This window comes from Symphodus melops (assembly GCF_947650265.1).
Source record: "Symphodus melops genome assembly, chromosome: 9".
Taxonomy (NCBI): domain Eukaryota; kingdom Metazoa; phylum Chordata; class Actinopteri; order Labriformes; family Labridae; genus Symphodus; species Symphodus melops.
The window spans coordinates 17,834,924-17,859,823 of NC_136699.1; positions in this window are offsets into that span (position 1 = coordinate 17,834,924).

Here is a 24,900-nt window from a genome sequence, read left to right on the forward strand (position 1 = left end):
GGGCTACCAACCTGAACTCTCTCCCGTTCCTGCTCGGCCTCCTGGCCGTCCCCCAGAGCTTTCCTTCATGTTTGTTCGGCCTGTATGCCTGAAGGTCCGGAGTCCCTCCTCCGGACCCCCTCCACCCACCCAAGATGATCCAAGATGGCGGCGCGGGTGCACGCAGCGGCTCCTCTCTCTCCCGGCAAACCTGCGTTTTTATGTTTTTTAGGCTGTTTATCTGTGTGTAATTGTCTGTCTTCGTCGCGTCCACTAACCCCACTAACCCCAAGGCGCACATTCACCCGTGAGGTTCTGCTTGACATCGGTAAAACCACAAATACGGAGGTTAATGCAGTGCTAGCGGAAGAGCTACGGGACTGCGGTCTGCTCCGGAGGCCTGCTCGATCACCGACCCCCACTCCTGCAACCAGCCCACAGTGGAAGCGCCACTGTCGGAATACAAGGAAGCAGAAGAGGGGGAAGCGTGGAGGTATCCGGGCTAGGCTAGCGGCTAGCCCTCACCGGCCGGCTATCCCGACCATCACTCTGGCCAACGTACGCTCGCTGGACAATAAACTAGATTATATTCGCTTGCTCCGGACAACTTCCAGGACTGTGAGTGAGTCTTGTGTTTTTGTTTTTGTGGAAACATGGCTTCGTGACAGTGTTCCGGACCATGCTATTCAGCTAGCCGGGCTAACATGCTACCGGGCAGACAGAGTGCTCGTCGAGGGTGGTAAAACTCGCGGCGGGGGTCTGTGTGTTTACATCAGTGATGCCTGGTGCCGTGACGCGGTGGTAGTATGTAAGCACTGCTCACCAGTCGTGGAGTTTATGGTTATTAAATGCCGGCCATTCTACCTGCCGAGGGAATTTAGTGCCATATTGCTGGTAGCAATTTACATCCCTCCTGGCTCCACCAACAACAGGAGTGAGGCTCTGAATTATCTCCACAAGCACATCAGTGAGCAGCAGACAGCACACCCTGATGCCTTTCTCATCCTGGCTGGGGATTTCAACCACGCAAACCCCAAAAGTGTGCTTCCACAACTTCATGGTCACATCAAGTTTCCCACTAGAGGTAACAATATTCTGGACAATGTTTACACTGTAAACAAAGGGGCCTACAAAGCCCTCCCCCTCCCCCACATCGGAGCCTCAGACCACACCACTGTTATGCTAATGCCAGCATACAGGCCACTGGTTAAAGTCACCAAACCAGTTAGGAAGCGGGTACGGGTGTGGCCTGAGGGGTCCACAGAAGCACTCCAGGACTGCTTCTCCACCACTGACTGGAACATGTTTAAACAAGCAGCCACCAACAACAACATCACCGACCTCCAGGAGTACACAGAGACCGTCACGTCCTACATGGAAAAGTGCATGGACGATGTCACGGTAACCAAGACCTTCACCATTCGGGCCAATCAGAAGCCATGGCTGACAGGTGAAGTCCACAGGCTCCTGAAGGCCAGGAACACTGCCTTCAGAGCTGGGGACGCGGTGGGCCTAAGGACTGCCAGGGCCAACCTGTCACGAGGCATCAGATTGGCCAGGAGGCAATACTCCAGGAGGATCGCAGACCGGTTCACCGACAGCAGAGACACCAGGAACCTGTGGCGGGGGGTCCAGACCATCACGGACTACAAGCCCCCTCCGCAGACCTGTGACAGCTCCACCTCTCTGCTAAACAACCTCAACAACTTCTTTGCTCGTTTTGAGGCAGACAACAGCACCCCAGCACAGAAGACGCCACCTTCTCCTGGCGACCAGGTACTGACGCTTTCCCGGGATAGCGTGAAGCGATCCCTCTAGAGAACAAATGCACGGAAAGCGCCAGGTCCTGACAACATCCCAGGTCGTGTCCTGAGAGACTGTGCTGAGGAGCTCACAGATGTCCTCACCGACATCTTCAACACGTCACTGAGCCAAGCTGTTGTCCCCACATGCTTCAAAGCCACCACCATCATCCCGGTCCCCAAGAAGTCGTCTCCATCCTGCTACAATGACTACCGCCCGGTCGCACTAACCCCCATCCTCATGAAGTGCTTCGAGCGGCTGGTCATGCAGCACATCAAGTCTGCCCTCCCCTCCACCCTGGACCCCTACCAGTTTGCATATCGGCCTAACCGATCGACTGACGACGCCATCTCCACTGCCCTCCACTCAGCCCTCACCCACCTGGAGACCAAGGACGCCCACGTCAGAATGCTGTTCATCGACTTCAGCTCAGCATTCAACACTATCATCCCGCAGCAGCTCATCCACAAACTGGACAACCTGGGCCTAAGCACCCCCATGTGCAACTGGCTGCTAGACTTCCTGACAGGGAGACCACAGGCAGTCCGGGTCGGCAGCAACACCTCCAGCACCATCATGATGAACACGGGGGCCCCCCAAGGATGTGTGCTGAGCCCCCTCCTCTTCACTCTGCTGACCCATGACTGCGCCCCATCTTCCAGCTCCAACCTCTTTGTTAAGTTTGCGGACGACACGACTGTGGTGGGTCTCATCAACAACAACGATGAGTCAATCTACAGGAGTGAGGTGAGCAGGCTGGCCTCGTGGTGCAAGGACAATAATCTCCATCTGAACGTGGAGAAGACGAAGGAGATTGTTGTGGACTTCAGGAGAACGCACACCCAGCATGCTCCTCTGACCATCGACGGTGCTGCAGTGGAGAGGGTGAGCAGCACCAAGTTCCTGGGTGTGCACATCTCCGAAGACCTGTCCTGGAGCCTGAACTCTGCATCACTGGCCAAAAAAGCTAATCAGCGCCTTTACTTCCTCCGCAAACTGAGGAGAGCAAGAGCCCCATCCTCCATCATGCACACATTCTACAGAGGCACCATTGAGAGCATCATGTCCAGCTGCATCACTGTGTGGTACGGCGCCTGCACCGTGTCCTGCCGTAAGACTCTGCAGCGCATCGTGAGAGTAGCTGAGAAGATCATTGGTGTCTCTCTTCCCCCCCTTCTGGACATTTACAACACACGTCTCACCCGCAAAGCCACCAGGATTGCAGGTGACCCCACCCACCCGTCCTACAGCCTCTTCAGCCTGCTGCCATCTGGGAAGAGACTGCGGAGTCTCCGTGCTCGAACCAGCAGGCTCAAGAACAGTCTATTCCACCAGGCTGTCAGGAGTCTCAACTCCCTCCCTGCCCTCCCCCCCTTTCGTCCACTCATCCCCTTTCCTGCCCCTGCCCCCATCCCCCCTCCGCCTCCTCCACCCTCTGCCCTCAGTTCTCTACCCTCCTTCATCCCTCTGCCCCCTCTGCCCTCCATCCCCATCACTACCCTCCCTCACCCCTCTGCCCCCTCTGCCCCCCATCCCCCCCCCCCCCCCCCCCTTCATCCTGCCACAGTCTGCCCCTACAGGACCTGGCATCACCCCCCTCCTCCACCCCCCGCATGCTCCAATAATTCACGCACCCTAAAAACTCTGCACAGCCGTTATTGAACTGTATTGACTATGCTATTGCACTATTGCACACTACCTCACTTTAACGTTGTATTTTTAATCTGCACTCTGTTTATATTGTTAATACTGAAATCTATCTACCTCATAGTAATTTTGCTACTTGCACTTGCACTATTGCACACTACCTAACTTTAACCTCGTATTTTAATCTGCACTCTGTCTATATTGTTAATACTGTAATTTATCTACCTCATAGTAATTTATCCACATTCTACCTCAAAGCGTAACACTCACAAGTGCCCTTGTCTGTCTATTGTCTGTTGTTCGTTATTTGTTGTCCAAAATGTCTTTAGTTAAGTTATTTGTTGTCTGTTGTTCGTTATTTGTTGTCCAAATGTCTTTAGTTAAGTTATTTGTTGTACAGTATTGCTAGTTTTTCTTTAGTGCTCTTTTATGCACTGCAGGTTTGCACTGGGGGGGGGGGGGAATGCAATTTCATCTGTGCTGTATGTTTAACATGTGGCATATTTGACAAATAAAGAACCTTGAACCTTGAACCTTGAACCTTGAACCCTGGGGTGGTTTTTTGAGTTTTTGGGACATCTGGGAGCTGTCCCTTAAGAGGGGGGTACTGTCATGGTTTGGTTTTGTTTCATTCTGTCCTTAGTGTACTTGTTTCCTCGTGTTGATTGTTTTTCCTTGGGTGCTTTAATGTTTCTTAGTCTTGTGGTTTACTTTAGTCCTTAGTGTGTTTCCCTGTGTCCTTGTGTTCTTCTACGTTGTCTGTAGGCTTGTTTTCCTGTTACTTGTGTTTTCAGTTTCTTAGTTTGGTGTTTAATGTTTCCAAGTCTAGTCTTTAGTGTTTCCTGTTTTATTTTGTATATCTGGTTTAGGTTGTGGTGTCAGGTTGTACTTTGTACTTGTCCTCAGTGTTCTTTGTTCCTTGTGTTTCCCGCCTTAGTGATTACCCTGATGTTCCTCACCTGTCTCGTTAGTCTCACCTGTGTCCAATTACCCCTGTCTATTTAGTCTCTGTGTTTTTCCTCAGTCTCTTGTCGGTTCATTGTTTTTGTCATGGTCTCTTGGTTTGTCGTGTTCTTGTAATGTTTTGCTTCTCCCTGCTCCCTGTCTTTTCTCCGTCGTGGTTTTTGGATTTTGGTTTTTCAAAGTAAGTTTTTGTTTGCCTTTTTGTTAATAAATTTTAGTTCTCTGCATTTGGGTCCTCCTCTCCTGTTTCCTACTCGGAATCGTGACACTTTTTGCGACAAAATGTACAGTAAAATAATACCAGTTTGATATTTATAATCATTGCCCCTGTAATCAGCATCCCAAGCTAAATATCCAAAATCACACGAGAGCCACAGGTGTTTTGCTTCTGGTAAGAAATCCATTATTGCTTCCAGCTATGCGGCCGTGTATTAGCGATGTTCTGTCTGCTGCTGAGCCTCTATGTTGTAACCATGAATGAGAATATGTTCTTTGTGAACTCAGCCAGCAAATTAAGGATTACAAAAATACCATCCATCATGTTCATTTTTAGGGTTTATTGTTCCACACAGCAGACGCACATGCTCCTTTTAACGTTTTACTCTACAATCAGCCTCCTCGGCAAGAAAAATGGAAAAAAAGGGCAAGTGACATATTGTTTGGATGACAAACTGAGTGTTATATCATCAAAGGAAACCTGCCTTTTTGTAAGCACACTCACTCTTCCCACCTGTGCTTTGTCAGGACAGACACAATGCCCCGCCATGACTCGAGACAGCCAATGCATACTAATCCGGCCTTACATCCACCTCTGCAATCTGCAGAGCGACACAAGTGGCAGCCTGCCTCCTCTGGTTGCTGCATGGCACTGGTACCACTTACCTCTGCTGTTGTCTGTGCTGCCGCTGCACCCGGTGGCCTGTACGCTACAGGGGTGAAGGGTGTTAGTGTGCATTTACTTTATAGCTGTGGGTTTGTGTCTGCATCTCAAAGGACGGGACGAGGGGCGCATGAGAGGAATGTGTAATTTATTACAGGCAGAGCCTTGTGAGTACATCTTTGTGACACATGTAGGGAGTGTTAAAAAAAGAGGCTGCTGTTTTATGTAGCATTTCCAGGCATCTATGGAGTACTCTGACATCAAAGTGTGTGTCATTATTATGCTTTCAGAGGGGGGGAAAAAAACTTCACATCCATCAGGCTGAAATGCTCTCCTCTGCAAAGTATCCCTGATGGCTGGTGTTCTCTGTCTCTTAACACTTTGCTGATAAATATTTACCCCCTGTAAATATTTGTGGGTTGAACAACATGCCCTGCCGATTATTTTAATCACATTGTACCTTTCATTATTTTTCTGAGGCTTAAAAAATCAATCACTGCAGAGTCAGTGTGCAAAGATGCATTTAATTTTCCCTCACTATTAATCTCTAACCCATGAGATGATTAATTGCAGTGTAATAAAGGCTCGTCACAGTAAGAACTGTGTCTTTATTCATGAAAGCCTCCACATGGAGCTGCATTTACATTTAAATGTGTTCATGGGTGGGCTGTTCTTATCTGAGGGCTAAGGTTGGAGGGCAGGACGGGTTTAAGAGCAGAGACAATAAATGTGGTGGTCGGTCTGATTACTCTGAGGAGGTTGTCAAAGCAAATGGGCAGCTCTGCATGAATGGCCATTTGGCTGTTTACAAACCACAGCACAGATCTCGTGCTGCCAGAGGTTTTCACTGTTTGCTGAGAGGAAAGACAAATTTGTCCCATGACAGTGTAGATGAACGGTTTATTGAAAGAAGAGTTGAAAGGGTCAGTAAAACCATCTCGTCACTTCTTTTATAGTAAATGTGCACAGAGCTTACAGAGGGGGGTATTTAGTGTCTGCTAATTGAATTGTGTTTTTCTGATATTTTTAGAACAAATAGCGTGCTCTTTAATTGGCTTTCCTGTTACGCAAAGTGTAACCCCATCTCACATGTTGAAGGCTGTTAAGCTCCATCGGAAATAAATAACTCAACCACTGTTCTTACTTATTCATTTGCATTTAAAAAATCCATTCATCTCCACTCAGCGCAATCAAGATGTCAGTTCAAATGAGCAGATCTATCCTTGAGAAATGACATCGACGCATAGGGATATTTAGGGAGCAGAACTAGAGATTTCTTATACCCTTGGAGTCTAGCAATTCATTTGACCTTCCCATGATTTTAAAGAGAATCTCATTCAGCCATGTAAAGAGAAATGGCTTGTGTTAATGCTGAGGTATGCTGCTTGAATACAGAACAGACTCAAATATGTTGGGCTTATGGTTCTCTACTAATAATGAAGCCCTGCCCATCGGTACTCCAGGAGGAGATAAATGGATGCTGTCTGTTTGTATGTCCAGCTCTCCAATCCTACACACACACTCTCTCCCTATTTCCTTCTCTTTATCTCTCCTCCTCTGTCTCTCTCACACTCTTCCTCTCTTGCATATTTTCCCTTCTTTCTCCCAGCGCTATCACACAAACACGCTCGCACATACCCTTGGAAAAAAAAAAAGGATGGAGGGATGAAATGCATGAGTTAAGTTTTAATAAGGGAGAGAGGTAATTTGAAAAGTCTTTGGAGGTGTTTGGAAATTTATCAATAACAACCAGCTGGAATTTCATGCATGGGAGCATTTGGTGTAATTGCCTGCACATCCCTGATAGAGGTTCTCCTTCAATAACAAAAATATGCTCTTTAATGCAAAAAAAAAAAAAAAACTTGCCACTATTTACCCATCCATCCTTTTTTGAAACAGCTAATAAGATGAGATGGTCGTTTTTGACCGCTAATTTAAACAGCCTGCTAATTCTTGCCTCTGGGTTCCCTTTTGCCAACTTTTGCTGCTTGGAGTTTTTTAGAAAAGAATGGATATCCCTAATTTCTAAGATTGCTGTACTTCAAAGGCATTAATTTGCATTCAGCGGCACAAATTCAAAGCCTCTTTTTGAAACAATAACGCTCGTCTGTGTAAGTCATTCTCTTTTAGAGCCTGAGCCAGCTACAGAGGAACAACTTTTCTGTACATGTATCAATGCCTGTTGATAATTGCATTAGTTGACAATAGAAGATGTGCCAAAGTAAATAATAGTCCCATCTATTGTTCCGTTATTGTGGCATGGACTAATTCTCTTATCTACACAGTATCACAGAAGGGATTCAGCTTTCTCTGAAGCCTATACAGCGGCTGATGACGGAGCTAAAATAACACATCAGTTTGATCTGTTTGCTCTGAATAAATATGAATCAAGCACATAAAGCGTCAATATGAGTCCTAACCACAGGCATCAGAAGTGGCATAGATAGATGGAGAGGGTTTTTAATAATGAGAAGCTGGACTCCTCTCTGGCAGTTCATATTTCACTGAAAGGCTGTTATTTGTTTTCAGCCTGATCAATTGAATAACTCAAAGAGAAAAAAAAAGATCAAATATTTAGGGAGGTGCCCACCTAGTGTGGTGTTCAGCTCTAAAGAGTCAGCTGACCAGTCACACCAGACCCTGTTCCTAAATCAAGGGTTTATTATTTTGTGAAAGAAGATGTAGGCTTTTGGCTTCATATGTAAGGCCAGTCCAAAAGCATTAAACAGCCTTGTTTCTAATGGCAGCATGGGGAGACTGGACTGCTTGCTATGTATTTCTGTTTTTATGTCTGTAAAGCACTGTGAATTGCCTTGTGTCTGAACAGCGTTATATAAATAAACTTGCCTTGAACAAAGAGGTCTGTAAGGAAACGGATATGGAAATGATGCTACGGCCCAGCAGTGTTGTTCCAATAACAAAACTGCTTTAATGGTCTTTAAGTCACGACCAGTCACCTCACTAATGCATATACATTTTAATTGATCATTTACTTAACAATGTTAAGTGAAATATATTGTTCCTTAAGATATGAGATGCTAATGTATTTCCTTTGCATCTCTACAGTCTGTAACTCCACTGTTATTCAACCTGACAACAAGGCTTGCTTCTTCTTTTGGTATTTAATGGCGGTTAGCAAACAGCCTTTGATGTGCTACAGCCACCTGGCACTGGTAAAAATAATGGAGAAAAAAAAATATTAAGACGCAATAAAATTCACGTTAACACTTGTATTTTTTTTATAAACTAATGACTATATTTGAAAACCATGACAGACAGACTTATACCACGATGGCATCATCCCAAATGCCTTATACCCATTGGTCCACAAACCAATGGGTAAAGTGAAGAGCTTTGTTGACTTCTATTATACATGCATTTTGGGACAGGATATACAAGTTATGGTAGAAATGTAACTAAAACTGTACTGGGACCTGGCCACAGATCTAGATTCACTAGTTTTTTTTTGATCCACAGTTTCTAGTCAAGGTATCTATAGTGCTAAATGACCATCACGAGTTCTTGAAAGTTTCTGCTCCTCTTGTTGACAACACACACAAAATAACTGAGCCTGCATTCTCTTACAAATTACACATGAATGATAAGGTCATGGTCAATAGCAGCGTAATCATCCAAACCAAAGATTGGATGTCTGTTTGTCTGACTGTTGAGGGAGGCTCATGCAGAGGAGAGCGAGTGCTTTCCACTGTGCAGGGAACAAGCTTAGGGCCTCGCAGTGTATTACAGAGGGAATAACCCTTACCGCCACCCCTGCTATCAAAATTGCTTGGGAGGAGATTGCTGCGGGAGGTTGTGTCTGTCTCTGCGTCCCGGTTATATTTTGTTCTGTGCCCAAGGTGCTTCGCTGATCTCTGGCCAAAAGTTGTGTGAAAAATTCTGCCAACGCACAGAGGATGATAGCCAGAGGAGGGGAGATTCAACAATCCACCACAGAGCGCTGGTGAAAAGGAGAGCGAAGAAGGTAGGAGGGGAGGTAAGTGGGGAAATGAAAAATGAACTGGAAAATGAGGACAGAACTCTGGCCTCTTATCTGCTCTTGTTGTGATGTTGTCAGAGATAAGTACAGCGTAAGTATGTTGTCAGGTCCACTGAAACACATTACTGACAGCACGTAAGATCTGAGTTGATCTTCAATGCTCCTGCTTGGCTAACCTTTCGATCCTGCACACTTTCAGTTTGCTTGTTCACTGAGGTAGAAATTCCTCGACCAAGGTTTATAGATGTTTTGGAAGTGAACCTTCCTTGTGGTGAGAGAGACCATCTTGGAAGTAAAAGGTCAAAGTGAGTCTTTCTAACAGCTATTATGCATCCATCAGTAGGCATGTGTGCTGGCTTTGCCTGAATGCCTACCTGCTCACTCAGCTTAAGTCACACTTTATCACACTGTCAGCAGGCAGAAGTGTTAATAATAAATACGCTATTTGTTAATTAATTAGATTATGGATTTGTGCAATGCTATTTCCAATAATCATCAATCAAAAGAAGTTACTGCTGCATGGTTGAGTCAATGATAGCCACTTCTGGCTCTTTCATAATCATTTTTCCTTACACTTCCCTGTGACCTTGTTTTTCTTTGTTACTTTTAATAAGACTGATGAGGATTCGAAGTGAAACACCTGCGCAGGAAAATCACATGAACTCAACGCTTCCCTTAGTGTTCCTATGAGAATGGACGACTCTACTTTAGCTTTTGAGTAATTTTCTCTAAGTGCATGTGCACTCAAACTCTGAAAAATACTGTAAGGCTTAAAAATTATTCAGGTTTGAATGTTATCTTGGACAGCCTAAGATGTAAGTACAATGTTTCATTTCTGGAGGTGTGGCACATTTCAACAAGGCATTTTGTCTGAAGTCAGGAGAGATTGAAAACAATACTGCCACGCAACACCCTGCTCAAAAAGCTTGCCTTTGCAATATGTCTACATGGCATAGCTGCCATTACTCTAGAAGACATCAATGTTTCCCTGCCATACAAGTGTTGCTTTCCTGTTTCTAGTTGTTTGTTTTCTAAAGTGAAGCCAAGCTTACCTAAGCAAAACCCTGTATGGATAATGGGCTTAGCTTTTTTACACAGAGGTGTGTGTGACACATGTACAGTATAAGTGCATTTCCTTACTGTGCTGGTCGACTGCACAGTGACACTAGATGTGCCATGTTTGCTCATATTATGTGGTATAGTAGTGTATTGAATGACAACATTGTTCTTTGTGGAAATATCTTGCGCATGAAAAAACAAGTTAAGGAGCTTTTCCTACTTTTTTTTCTTCTTCTGATGGAACAAAGAAATACAGAAAAGAGGAGTTTATCTGAAAATGAACCCAAATCGGTAAGCAGAGGTAGAACTAATATATACTGAGATTGTATGTAATGTGCTCTGAGGCCGAGTGGGGACTTGGGGCATGGTTCAGGAAAACCTGTGGGGAAAAAGCCGGTCCTCAAGAAACTACTAGTAGTAGAGCAGGTATATTGGCAAAAGGAAGTCAAGGTGAAGGTCAGGGTTTCTTTCTTTGTCTCCCTTGGGAGACAATTTTCTCAGATACTGGGATATTGCTGCATAGACAATACATGAAACAAATAAATAATAAAACAGTCATTATAGATGTGCAAAAAAATAACTTATCCCTGCTACAAACTACCCGAGCATCTACTTAACTTTTCATACACACACACACACACACACACACACACTCTTTCTTCTACATGCCAAAGTTACCAGTAACTTGGGGGCCTCCTGTTTTTTTGTTCATCCTCCGTTATTTGCTTAATAATGAGGAACAAATTATTAAGCAAACCTAGCTCATATGAATGAAATAAAATGAGAATGAATGAATAAGTCTGCGAAGAATAAACTGGGAACGTAGGAAAAGAGGAGGCTTAGCTAGAGGTATGGTTGTGTTGACAGGGGGCGTGGTCCATGAAGCAGCAACTTCAGCTATAGGGAAGCAGTCCGTATTAACAAAGTAAACAATGGGGAAAGGCAGAAAACACAGAGACGAGAATGTACAGATACACTTACACTGATAGATCCCATAAAATGTATGAACGTTTCAGTTCAGTTAATAAGAACGAGCAGAGGCTCAGGTCGGTTAGGGCTTAATTTTTTGGGCACGACCTATGCTGTAATAACCACTTGTTGAAAAGTTTGGTGGTGGGAACTGAGAGTAGAAGACAACATGTGATTTCAAGATGTGATACAGAAGTTAGTGCAGCAGGTAGATTTTTAAGCAGGCACCAGTTTGGCCATCCAAAACTGTGCGTTATTGGGAGATGCAGGTAGATTTTGGTTGGGTAACCCCTTTTTCCACAGGAAATTGTGCACCTACTTAAGTTCTGACTTGGACGAAAAAATATTCAAGAGGAGGATACAGATATGGACCAGGAACATATAAGAAGACAAACAAAAGGTAAACCACATAGCCCATTACAACATTAGTCTGGCTCAGTTGGTCTTTCATCGGATCTGAATTTTTTTTACGTTCATCTTTGTTGAGTTTCTGGGGTCATGTTTCACCATGTGAGATCTAGTTCACATTATGCTCATCATTTAAGTGGTTTAGCCCCTGAGAACACTGTTGCCCAGCAACAGAGGACAGAGAGGTTCTGTTATTAAAAAAAGAGGAATGTTTCTGTGTTTTACCTTCATGAATGACAGAGGTGATGATAAAAGGCTCTGAGCATCCATGGCCTCCAGTTTTAGGACTTGTCAGTGACAGTACGTGGCAACCCCTGGACTTTGAGCTACAGAAAATTTCCACTTATGATGCACTCATGTGGGTCGATATTGTCTTTTCTCAGTAAAACACTCTCAATTGGAGGCATGTGGGATTAAAACACAAGGTCAGCCATTTACTTGACACATTTTTGAACTTATACTATATAAAAGTTTCTTTAAAGAAGATCAGGTCTTAAACTGCCAAGTTTGAAATGATAACACTTAAGCTCTAAATCAAATTTTAAAAAAATGTGTCATGTTAAAATAGTTGGGAAAGTGGCAAAAATGTGTTTAAATTGTATGTTTTTGCTTGAAAAGATTAGAGGCGATTGTATCATTGTGTAATAGACCCATTTCAATTAAAACATCTAAGTGCTTTCAGCATTTTTAAGTTTTGGTTTTGTCATTTTATTTCAAAATAAACATGCAATACAAAGGTTTATGGTCCGCTGACCTTGATCAGCCGGCCATTAAAGAGGGAAGTGGTTTTGATTTGTATTGATCACAAAAGAGCAGATGCTTCAAAGCACCTTTTACTATCCAACCTCGTTTTCATTAAGAAGTATATAAAAGATCCTGGTTTACCTAGGTCAAGCTGGTGCAGCCATTAGGGTTGTATCAATACTGCCATTTCAGCATTAGCAGAGAAAAGATAAGATGTGGTCGAAACTCCGGATGAATCAGCTAATTAGCTTTGACAGGAACCTTATGCTTTCACCACTTGTGATTTTATATCTGCTTAACTTGGTCACCAAACCTTTCAGTCAATTTGGTGTCTTTATCAAACTGATGTAAAATGTTTTTATAATTGAAAAAGGCAACACATACACACACAGGCACACATAAATATTCCCTAGCTAAATTTGTTCTGAATATATTGTCCATGTCAGGCATTCTGACAGCCTGTTAGTGCCCACCTAATGTATAAATCAGGTTCAGCTGACTGTCTGAACTGTTGCTCATTGCATACGACAGTGTTTCTTACAGGCTTGCTGCATAATTGCCCGTTCTTTAACAGGTTCTGGTATAAATCAGACTGCTTATCTTTGAAGCAAATTGCCAGGGAACAAGTCATGTGTTATTAATGATAATCAATGGAGGTCTGCATCATATACTGTAGTTTGCTCGGTTCAAATTTATGGATACTAAGAGACCAAGCTTTAAAATGTAAACATTGTTCAGAGGCACCATTAGAGGCTGAACACAAAGCCCATAGTTCAGTAAGTCATTACATCTGAAGTGAGGGGATAATTTCTGCTGTCTCATTTCCTACATGTTGACTGCAGTCACATTCTTGACAAATTTATAAACAATGCTTGAAGCTTCAATTGATGGATTCTCATCTAATTTTGAACTAAGGCCAAGACAAGCAAATTGCCGCCTGCAATATCAAACTCTATTGATAAATGATACCTGCTTCCAGTGAGCTGCCTATTTGCATTTGCACAATTACCTTTCATTGGCAAGTGTTGGCACGTACCTTTTTGTTAGATTAGAAATGTGACATGCCTCAACATGCCTGCAAATGAAGAAGCCCTTTCGTGGGGTTCCCAGTGGACCGTTTCACACCCTCATGTTCCTCCCCAAAACAAGTGGTGGAGGCATTTGAATTACAGAAAAGAGTAATACATCAGGCCCCGATCAAAGTGTTCTATACGAGTCAGCACTATCGTGCAGTATTTCTCAGAGATGATAGAGAATGAGAGTAAAACCTTTTGAAAACAAATTTGTCATGGGGGATTATTTTTATCGTTATGATGACCTTGCAGTAAAAGAAACAAGCAGCAAAATATCATATTAGTGAACCTTTCAACTGCTTCCCTTAGCTTGGCTTTCTGCCACAGAGCAGATGATACATTCTGATTCACTGGACCCCCCCGGCTCATGAATGTGGACAGATATGAGAAATATATCAAAAAGACTGAATATATGGCAAAGGGGTTCATTTCATAAAGAGAAAGTTTCCCTATCAAACTATTTACCATCATGCTGGCGTATGTCTTGCAAATATTCTGACCTTCTTCAGCTCTAGCCATCAGTAAACTAATAATGTTTTTTCCTAATTACAGACAAAAGTATACATGTAAGTCAAATGCAAAGTGTTGCATGCTAATACATATTAGGAGAAAAAAAACCATCATGAGATTTATATGTGCATCTCTGGCTCTGTGTTTTCTGTTGCACTGCAGTCTGATGAATTTGATTCTGGCCCACAGTCTGAGTGTGATATATGATCTAACAGCACCTGAACCTGAGATTTATTATCCATCACTGCTGTCTGTCAGGCAATATTACATTACACTGCACTGTTCATCTCAGCCTGCTGAACAGAAATGCACCACATGAGGAAGTATGCTGTTAAATCTAGTTTAACACATGCAAAACATTGAGTGACACTAAAGTCTCTGGCAAGGTTTTTCCAACCCTCCTGCAACCTTGTATAGCCTTTTTTTGTCTTTCTAGCTCTGATGAAGGCTCACTTGATTAATATTAGTGGTTGGCCCTGACATTACTTCCTTCTTTCTTTTAAGGATGTACCTGATTAAATACTACAGAGACTATGTAATTGCATACTTTAGATATGGTCAGAGTTTAACACAAACCAAAGTTTCAATAATTGGCCCTTATTATCTCCTCTCTTGAGCTTTGGCAGCCAATGTATTTTTCTCACCAGCAAATCAGAAACTTATTTTTGTTCTATCGCAGGGTTTCAATCATCACATTAAAGCCTGGTGTGAGCCTGCTGAGTCTGTAACAAAGAAATGCACTAAATGTGGAGCAATGCTGCTTGCAAGTACAGTTGAGCAAATTATCCTCGCCCTCGTTTCCCCCGCTTAGAATAGTGCAACTATTTACATGCCTGAACGGATCAGCAAGTGCATGTTAGCAGCTGGTTTGAATGTAGCAAGCTGAGCTACACTATACATGGACAAAGTATTAATCCAGTCCCGCTGCACTGAATGGGTTTACAGTGCAATTTAGACTTTAAAGGGGTACTTCACATTGTTTTGTGTGCTTTAAATGGCTTTAAAAGTCTATCATTGTGGGTTGGTTTTTGAAACCAGGTCACCATTAGACTTTGTTCTGTGCCAAGTATCAAGATGTCTATTGCACACCACTTATGATTTATAGTGACATTTATTACATTTGAAATAGATCACTACCATTATAGATGACTCTCTATAAGCCACTCCCCTGCATCTATTTGCATGATCGGGATCAATTAAGCAAGTCTAAAGTTGAACAATAGAGGGAAAGTGTTCATGGAAAAAAAGAAGACACATTAGATATAAAAAGGATAGCAGGGGAAGATCCATAACCTTTTTTGGCTGAAATAATAATCATCCAACTCAGTTTGTAAATACAACTTTACACCAATACACCAGTCAATTAGGTTAATAAAAGGATGAAATATGTTTGGGGCGATAACCTTCCAAATAGGTTTAACATTGTTACATCTTTTATGACTTGGGTGTTTTTTTTGTGTTTTTTTTTACATATTCATTGTCAAAGTCTGTAAGTTTGAAAGTTGAAGTGTGTGTTGATTGCAGCTTTGTTAAGCTATAGAATCTTTCATTAATCAATCTAAGTTTGTCTGCCAGAATTAATTAACACATAACTGTCCAGTTATCTTAGTAAACATACACAGGTCATTATAGCAGTCGGCTCATCTTTCATGTTCAGTTGCGACAGACAAAAGTAACTCTCGAATGGAAAATCTTACTCCAAATAAGAAAAATGTAAAGTGACGGAAAATGTTGAGCCAAAGTTTGGAGCGTGACAGAAGCGTGTGTGCTGTACCAGTGGTTCTATGTTTTTCCCACAAACTATATTTCGTTTGAAAAGTTTGTTGATGTGGCGCCTTCATCCGCTGGTGAAGAGTCTGACATTCGAGACACGAGTGTAGACTTCCAAACAGATTAAATTTGTATTTCAAGCAAACCATATCCTGTTTCTGACGTCTATGTTTGTTTGATTTACTGACAGAACAACTCATTAATTGAGAAGAGCAGGGATCCTTGATCAAAACATGTTATGATGAGCTTCCGGTAACATCCGACCTTGACTGTGACGTATGATAGCTTGCTCAGTTGGAGACAGTCCTGAAATGTCTGTGTGTCTTCTCAGGATGTCTCCACACTTGTTACCAGGACAACCTGCTCCTTCAGTGTGTCCTCTCAGTAAACAGTGGGGAGGATGTGTGGAAAAGAGGAAGTGATCTAGTCGTTTAGATCTCGTGGGATGCTCTGGGATAAGGAGGGAGCAGATGTTGAGGAGGAGCCCTGCTATTCTCGGCCTGTTTCTGGAGGTGTGTGTGGTCATTAGCAAATATTCCATGCGGGTGGAGAAATGGCAGAGGAGCAACATTTTCATGAGGCAGAAATGTAATTCACTGCTCGAGAAAATGCATAGCTACTTTCTGCCAAGATTGTGGGACTTCTGAGTGTCTGTTTCTGCCTGTGATCAAACATGCATGACAGCACGCCTTCAAAGCCAAGACAATATGTGCGCAAGGCATGCTGGCAGAGCATACGATCACTGCGCCCAGAGAAAACACACACCCTCACGCTTTACGCATGACAGTCAGGCTTCTTTCATCCAGCTACAGAGACATGCGCTTACTGTATGAATAGTTAATAAAGGTTAGGATAACACCCAGGTTGGTACTCTTATTTATCAATAATGAAATGTCAGCACAGTTCTATGACAGCCTCACAGACCCTACATGACTACATAAACAATATCACTGAAGCCTTTTGAGATTTTCCTCTAGTCTGAAACAATTAATCTTAAGCCGTGAGTCTGCTCAAGTCTTCTCTGTGAAGAAGAGGAACTAACAATTGACATTTAATTGCTCAAAGAAAAACAACACAAAACCAACCAGTGTTGGCATCTTAATACTCAGACATGCACACACATCTTAACACTTTGTTCATTTTGATTAACATAAATGTTGTTCAGATCCTTTTCGCAAATATTTTCCCAGGCAGGGACAGTGCGGCAGCTGTAAGTCTGACAGAGCTGTAAACAAGGTACAGCCACTTTAAATCTCACATAATAGAGACAGACGGGAATAACAAATGTGTGCAATTCCCCCTGAGGCGATTCTCCCTGAGGCGATTCTCCCTGAGGTGAACAGATTTGCCAGCGTAGCCTTGAATGTGGATGTAGTGACCGACACTGAGAGTGCTCTTTCAGTTGGAATAGGATATGCAGGGCACCGCAGGTGGGTTGATGTTTTCATTGCAGAGGTAGAATTAGCCTTTCTGGCAGTTTAATTTAGCTCAGCAAAAAAAAAAAAAAAAAAAAAAACAGCTTGGGTAATTCACTGAGGCGTCTTTGGCTACATACAGATCAATTTTTAATAGAAATTCCGGGGATGATATTTATCTCGTCAGAGGCTCATCAAACGAAAACAACAAAATTGGATTGAGCTTCCTGTTGTCGTACTATAACAAATTGCACACTTTTAAGATGCAATTTTCTTTCTTGTTAGAAAAATATAAAAACAACCGCTTTCAAGACTTTTCTTGACATTGTGTAAACATTGCATTCTCTGTTATTTGATGCAGGCTGCAATTATGTATGACTAATGTTGAAAAGGAGGCTTCAGGACTGACTGTTGGTATTTATCAACAGTGTTAATTTAACTGTTGTCGGAATGACTGTCATTAATACACGGTATTAGGCATTGCATGGATGCCAAAATATTACTAATATGTGGATTGCATGCAGAGTTTCTTGCTTTGTTCTGTGTGAGAAATCAGTGGTTCCCAAAATGGCAATCGAGACCCCCTGGGGAGTCGCGAGACACTGTTAGGGGGGTCTCGAGATTCTTTCCAAAAACATTTAAAAATGGAAAATGATTTAAAATGCATTTACCCATTTATTTGAAAATGTGTTCAAAAATATGATGGTTTTTGGGCTATTGTGTGGTGTTCTAATGCCGGTGTTTGGAGAGGCCTAATAAAGTCCGTGGCTGTGCCCAATGTCAAATATTTTAACCACTTCCAGGAACAATGAGGGTCCGGCGTGACAATGGGGGTTGTGGGCTGGAAAGATTGTGAACCCTGGTCTTAAATGACAAGTATAAAACAAACCAAGGAGTATAATGTTGTTTTTTCATGCAAAGGTGGCAAATGATTCATCAATGATAGTTATCTGGGCTGTTTAGACAACTTTGTGAATTCTGTTAGATCATACAAAGAGTGTTTGCTGCAGGAACCTTTCATGGCTGAAGAGGGAGGATCTGAGGTCTTACTATTTTCTACAGCTTTTTGTTGCAATTGCACTCAAAAGTTTCTCTGCAGTTGCCATGGCGAAATTATTTGGGAAGGGATGTGTGCACATTGAGACCTATTTCTTATGGCACACTGGACAAAAAGGCACAGACTTTCTGTATTTTTAGCTCCATTCTGTTACATTATCACTGTAAACAGGCAACAACAATTTAAGTTAAAAACTCAACATATTCTTCCACAATGCTTCCAATTCAAAGGAGAGAGATGGACTTTTTTTTATTTACTTTCATTACTTTGTACTGGATTATTTGATTACTTTGTTATTTTGGTTTTTAAAAAACAGCAATAAATGACACATTTTATTTTCTAATGACTGTTGAATGAATGTTATACAGTAGTGGCTAATGCTGTGAAGTTAATGCAAACTGTGAACCCTGGAATGTTCCTCGGATAGTAGTCAGGGTGTGAAAATACATAATCGTTTTACAGTATCCTGTATCCTACTGTATTCAGAGGTGACAGAATATAGGCCTGATTTAGCAGTTATGGGCATATAAAGCGATGAACAACAGCTAGTGTTGTTTTGGTTATTACTGTATATCAAAACAAACAATATGTAGAACTTTACAACAATGTTTACGATAAAATGTCTAAATTAAACCTATGTTATGTGTATTTTTTGTTCCAAATAGTTATAAAAGCCATAAGAATCCCTCATGTTATAATTTTAACAGGTCAACGTAGAGTTTGGAGATTTTTATGGTGGTGAGGAATGTAGCAGAGAGAATTCCCATGATTCCCCGCCAGCCTCAGCCTTCACTTGTGTTATTGTGTTGATTGAGAGCCCCCCTGTTGGCGGAATTTACATAATGTGCCTTTAATTTCCAGAACACAGTATCAACACAGTGTGTGATTAGCTTTGCATCATGCAGTGCTTGTTTGTATCATTTGAATAAAAATAAATGACCATTTTCCGTTAACACAGACCCTGATAACCAATGCTGGGATTATTTAATTCACAAATATTATGGATTATAATCTTGTCATGTGGGCATTTACACGTAGACGTATTAGTGTCTTGTAATTTGAATACACGTAGTATTGTCAAATGCAAGTGTTCAACACAGGTTCAACAATGACGAATACCGTGTTGCATAATATGAATCAAAAGTTTTACTTCCAGCACTTGCACATCAGCGTGTACATGTTCTGTGTTTGGGTTGAGGAAACATGGCAACCAAAAGGTTAATGTGGGAGATCATCTTAAAATTATCTCTTATATCTTCATAAAGATACTTTAAGTTACTTTTAACCACATCAAATATAACAGACAAAGTTACTGAATCAGAATCAAAATTCTGATTCTGACACACAAAGTTACTGAAGGAGCATTTCTACCAACTTTATATTTCTTCGATTGATCTAACACCACTTCATAATTTCATTAAAATGTTTCCTGCTTTAAAAGATAAGCCCTTACTTTTCATTATGCAGATTACAAAGTGCCATTATTATCAGTTTAATTATTCTCAGTGAAGAGACTCTTTAATGAATAAAATGTCTACATACTGTAATAGTAGTGAATCACTCTCACAAAATCTCATCAAAGAGAAACACTTCCCATGCATCGCTGCAGACTCCGACAGGCCAATAAAAAGGATTTGAACATTAGATTCAAAGAAGATGTTGGGTTTTTTCTTTTTAACTTGAGACACAGAATGTGCATTGAAAAGTAAAAAACGCGAGAAATGATTACATCAACTTCTCACTTTACAACCTCCCAATGATATATACGAATTCTGGTAACACAAAGATTCACTGTGATCAGCTGTTCATCCTACTGTTTGTACCACAGCAGAACACAAGCCACTTGTGTCCAGTAAACAACATTTAATGCACAACAAATAACAAGTGAGATGGTCTTAGTCCAGACAGCTTCTCAAATCACACCTCTTTGCTCTACAAAATGACAATAATAATAATAATTAAAAAAAAACAGTCTTACAGTCAATATACTTGATGTACTTGCCTTTGTTGTATGTCTTGTTGAGCTGCACATAGCTAAAGTACTTGCAGTAACTTTATCAGGACTGTCCCTCTTGTGAGTTCAGTCTTACCACTGGTTGCATAATGCTGCAATAGTATAACATCAGTGTTTCCAATTAACATGTTGGACCATGGCGACCAACATGGCTTTGATAATGAACAAACAACACTTTTACACTTTCTTTCCAACATTAAAGATCTCTAATATGTTTTTGCACCAACGCTTTAGCAAAGAACTGTGGCTCTCAGTAAATCAGCCTTCAAACAAAGTCGCTGCATTAATTATAATTCTACCAGAGTGTCTTTATATCATGTTGAAGAACTGAACATGATGTCCTCATAGAACTAGTCCCTTATAATGGCTAATTCCAAAAATCAATCATTATGAACAACATCTAAATCCTGAAGGCTACAATATGCAATGTCTCACCTTGAGGCAACAGAGTGAGTTGTGAGCCCTTTATTTGTTCCCTTAGGTGTGCAGGTTAGGCCAGCACATGTCACTCAATTTGATGAGTTGTTTAGACAACAGTCAGCCAGAGGCTGTGGTTACAAAAACCCACCAGAGGAGCTAAATACACAGACAGAGGAGGTTAATCTAAAAATAAAAATAAAGTAATCTCAGTCAGTGATTGCTTTAAATCCCTTCTTAAAACACATTTCTACTGATGAGCCTAGCTTTCCTGATGTGAGTCGAATTATTTTCTTTTTTTGTGAATTTTAATTTTTGAAATGTACACAAAATATTACATTGTTTTAGTTATTTCAAATCAACATTATGTCCTAAAGTATTTTTATTTCTTAATCTTTGCTTTTGCTTATGAGTTTCTGAACAGCCTATTTCACGTTTGTTTTGTTATTTATTCTTAAGATGAAGTTTCCGATGGCGTGACTGCTCTTGTGCTCTTGTGCTTTGAACCTTTTGATTGCTGCTCTTGTAACTCGAAAGAAAAAGCGCATACAAGAGCATAAGCTGTGACCTTTTTGTTCGTAAATGTTCACTCGACAAGCATTGAAATGTTACTTTTCGAAGGAGAAATGTTGCCCTATCACAAATGAGAGGCATCACTGAATTATCAACATAACAGACTTAAATACCAAACAAATTCAGATTAACTTAAATAGTCAAAACCTTTCGGCCTAAATTAGGACATACAAACAATTACTCAATAGTTTTCATTGACCTTCCTTTTCAAGAACACACATGCACACATACAAAGAAATCTATTCCTGAGTTTTACTTTGCTGTTGTTTCAAATACAGTAGCAAGCTATGTAAGCATTTAAATTGATTTTTAAAAAGAAGACTCAATACCACAAGCTGGGAGGCAAATAAAGGTTGTCAGAGCTCTAGAGTGACACTGTGCTGATTACAGTGTAATTTATAGAAAGCTACTTCTTTCTCACTGCAACACACTCACTATTGGCCGAAAATAACTACTCAGTTGTGGCTCACAGAGCACGGGTCAATATTGTCAATAGCCAAGTAGCTGGAACTACCATGGTTAGAAGGTGCTTGGCACATGCTGCGATTTCTCTCCTCCTAATTGCTTTAGTTAAGTTTATTCTGTGTATTTGTGTTTCTGTCACCCTCTGTGAGGCTTGTATGTGGACACACGTTAATGTGGGAAATCAGGTCAAAGCATGAAATCAAGTTTAACAACCAGATGCAGTGCAATTATATCCCAAAATATTGGTTCATGGTTTTTAACAACTTCTTTTTCTCTTGTTGTAAAATGGTCACAGAGTACAGACTTGAGTTTTGTCTTGGTAGCAATGTTGCATAGGCCCTTTTCTTTGCAGAGAGAACGTGTGCCTGACTGTGTGACAGCTCAGTCAGCGAATGATCAAAAACACTCCCCACATCTCGACTTTTTGGGTCCTCCAGACCTATTTTTTGTTTACTCTGAACATGTTCGCAAACTAGAGTCACAAAGCCACCGGGATAAGCACACATTTCATTCAGCCTTAAACATTTTCAAAACACAGACTTGTTTTTACTTCAGTTCATGCTGCCCAGAGCAAATCTAAGTTAGAAGTCAACTTGAAAGTTTACTTTGCACTCAGTTTGAGCACACCTGAACACCCAGCGTATATACTGTAATGCATGTACTTATCTAGTAATTGACAGAATTAGTCATAAAATATATTTTTTTATAGGTATGGCATCAGGTAAAACAACAATGACTTGTGGTGGTGGTGGAGCAGCTTATGGTTTAGCGGCTAATTTGTTAGAGAACTCAGAGCAAAAAGATGGCCTTTACAAGTAATGGATCATCAACATATCTGTGTGTCTCAGTGGTAGAAGTGATAGCTGTGTTTCAACCAGAAGGTCCCCAGGGGTTAAATCCCCACCTCCTGCACAAAAAAAGTGTCCTTGGGTGGGACACTGAACCCCAAACTGTACAATTTTCATAGTAGCCTCTGCCATCAGTGTGAGTGTGGTGTGAACGGGCAAACTTGACCTACTGTATAAAAACACTTAGTCAGTAGTCAGGAGACTGTAAAAGTGCTATACAAGCTCAAGTCCATTTACTACTCATTGATTTCACTGACCCAATGTGTTTGGGCTCACTCCAGCTCAAAACAACCACAGCTAATCAGTTTGACCAAGCTCCAGTTAAATATGTTCACTTAATTTCTGTCTTGCAGGGAACACTTTGAATCCTCTACATTCACAATTGCAGCTGTAATTCTGTGGTCTTTAAATGTTTGCTTTTGCTTCATGTTCCAGGTTTTTCGCACCTGAAGTTTGTCCACAAACTATTGTCATGTGTTCATGTGCTTACATGTAGAATGTTTCGAGCCATATTTTGAACAGCTACATGCAATAATTTCTATCAGATATCCTGCCGTAAAGCTGTCATAGAGAAAATATCTTTGATTATAATTTTCTTATGCAAATCTTACTGGCCAAATGTTAGTGAATACTACTTTGCAGGTGTTGTAGATAGGTTATCTGAAAATGGTTGTCCTGGTTGAATGGTGCAGGATTCAGTCATGAAACTTTATTCTCCACTCAGGAGGCTTCATCAGCTGATCTGACAGCTGGCTGGTTATGATGCTGCTTTCTGATGAAAGCACTTACTGCACTGAGAAAGTGTCAGTCTGTGAGCTTATATTGCATCTACATCGAAGACTCTTTTAAAAAAAGAGCTTACAGCCACAAGCTGCTCTGAGTCTCTACTACTAAATCCCAAATTGCTTCTGTCAGGAAAGTTACATGTCTATAGTGACATGTTAACATGCTAATTTATAGAAGGAATAATATACAATTGTGTTTTGCATCATAGGTAAAGACATTGGCAAGATACATTTGGTAATAAGAAAACTAATAACCCAATGATTTTGCCAAATTATAAAGAAAACTGATCAAAGCTATCATTACCTGGGTACATCAGTTTAGGTGTTATGGTTAGGATCAATGGGAAAAAAACAGCAAAAACTCCTGGGTTTATAAATCTACGTTTCTCTTCTTTGTTTTAAATGGACAGTTGTGAAAGTTTGTTCTATCTTGTGCGATCTTAAACTGCCTGTGATAGTTGATGTGGTCTGTATAAATAATAAACAAATAAAAACAAATACAAAGCAAAATGATGCAAAATATAAAGCAACAGAAAAAGATTTACAACTCCTGTTTTGAAAATATATATAAGACAATAAAATAGAACATGTGCCTTTAAGAGCAGTGTATCATTTTGTGATTTATATAGTTTGTCACAGGAGGTCCAGCTTACCTTTGTTAGTCAGTCACAAAGGAAACAGATCAAAGCTATGGTTAACATGTAAAACACATGATTTAACACAAGAGATTTTTTTATTTCAACACAAATACAGAGAACAGGTATGTAATGTGTTCTGTACTTTAAATCAGGACTAGGACGATACAAATTATGGGGACCATCAATGTCTGGCCTTAGATTCATATAACTCCAATTTATAGATTTGGCTTAAAAGTAAAAGAGTAAAAAAAAAACAAGGAAGAGTCCCACACCACAAGAGGACCCCTACTGACCTTCTTTTTCTTATTGAATAAAACATACATATCCTATGTGTAATAAAGTGTAAGAGACTAATAATTATTTTCTCTCATTTAAAGTGTTCCAATTATTACACATACATACCAGCAAACAAATTATGCACAAGCGGCTGCCAACTTTGTGCCATTGATAGACTTAAACAGGTGTGAAGTATGACAGTGGCAGGGGTTTAACTAAATGTCCCTAATGCTGAATTTATAAAACAGACTGGATGATAGAAGACGGCATAACCCAATTGGGGGTCCGACAACAAACACTGAGACTTAGTGCAGGTTGTAGAACAGACAAGTTTAATGATCTCTGTGCATCTGTTAAATACAGTTCACAACAGAAGTCACAAATTCCTTCCACATTTAGATTCCTCTGTACATGGTATGGAGAATCATATCACCTTTACTCTTTGAATGTCAAGCATCTCCTTAGAACACTCTTTCATTACACTGCTTGCTGAGTCAGTACCTTTTGCTTCAGAGACATTACCTATGATATACATTTCTTCAACTAGGGTCATAGCTACTCAGAATAGATTGTAGTCTGCTGACATCAAAATCATTTCCACAGAGTGTAC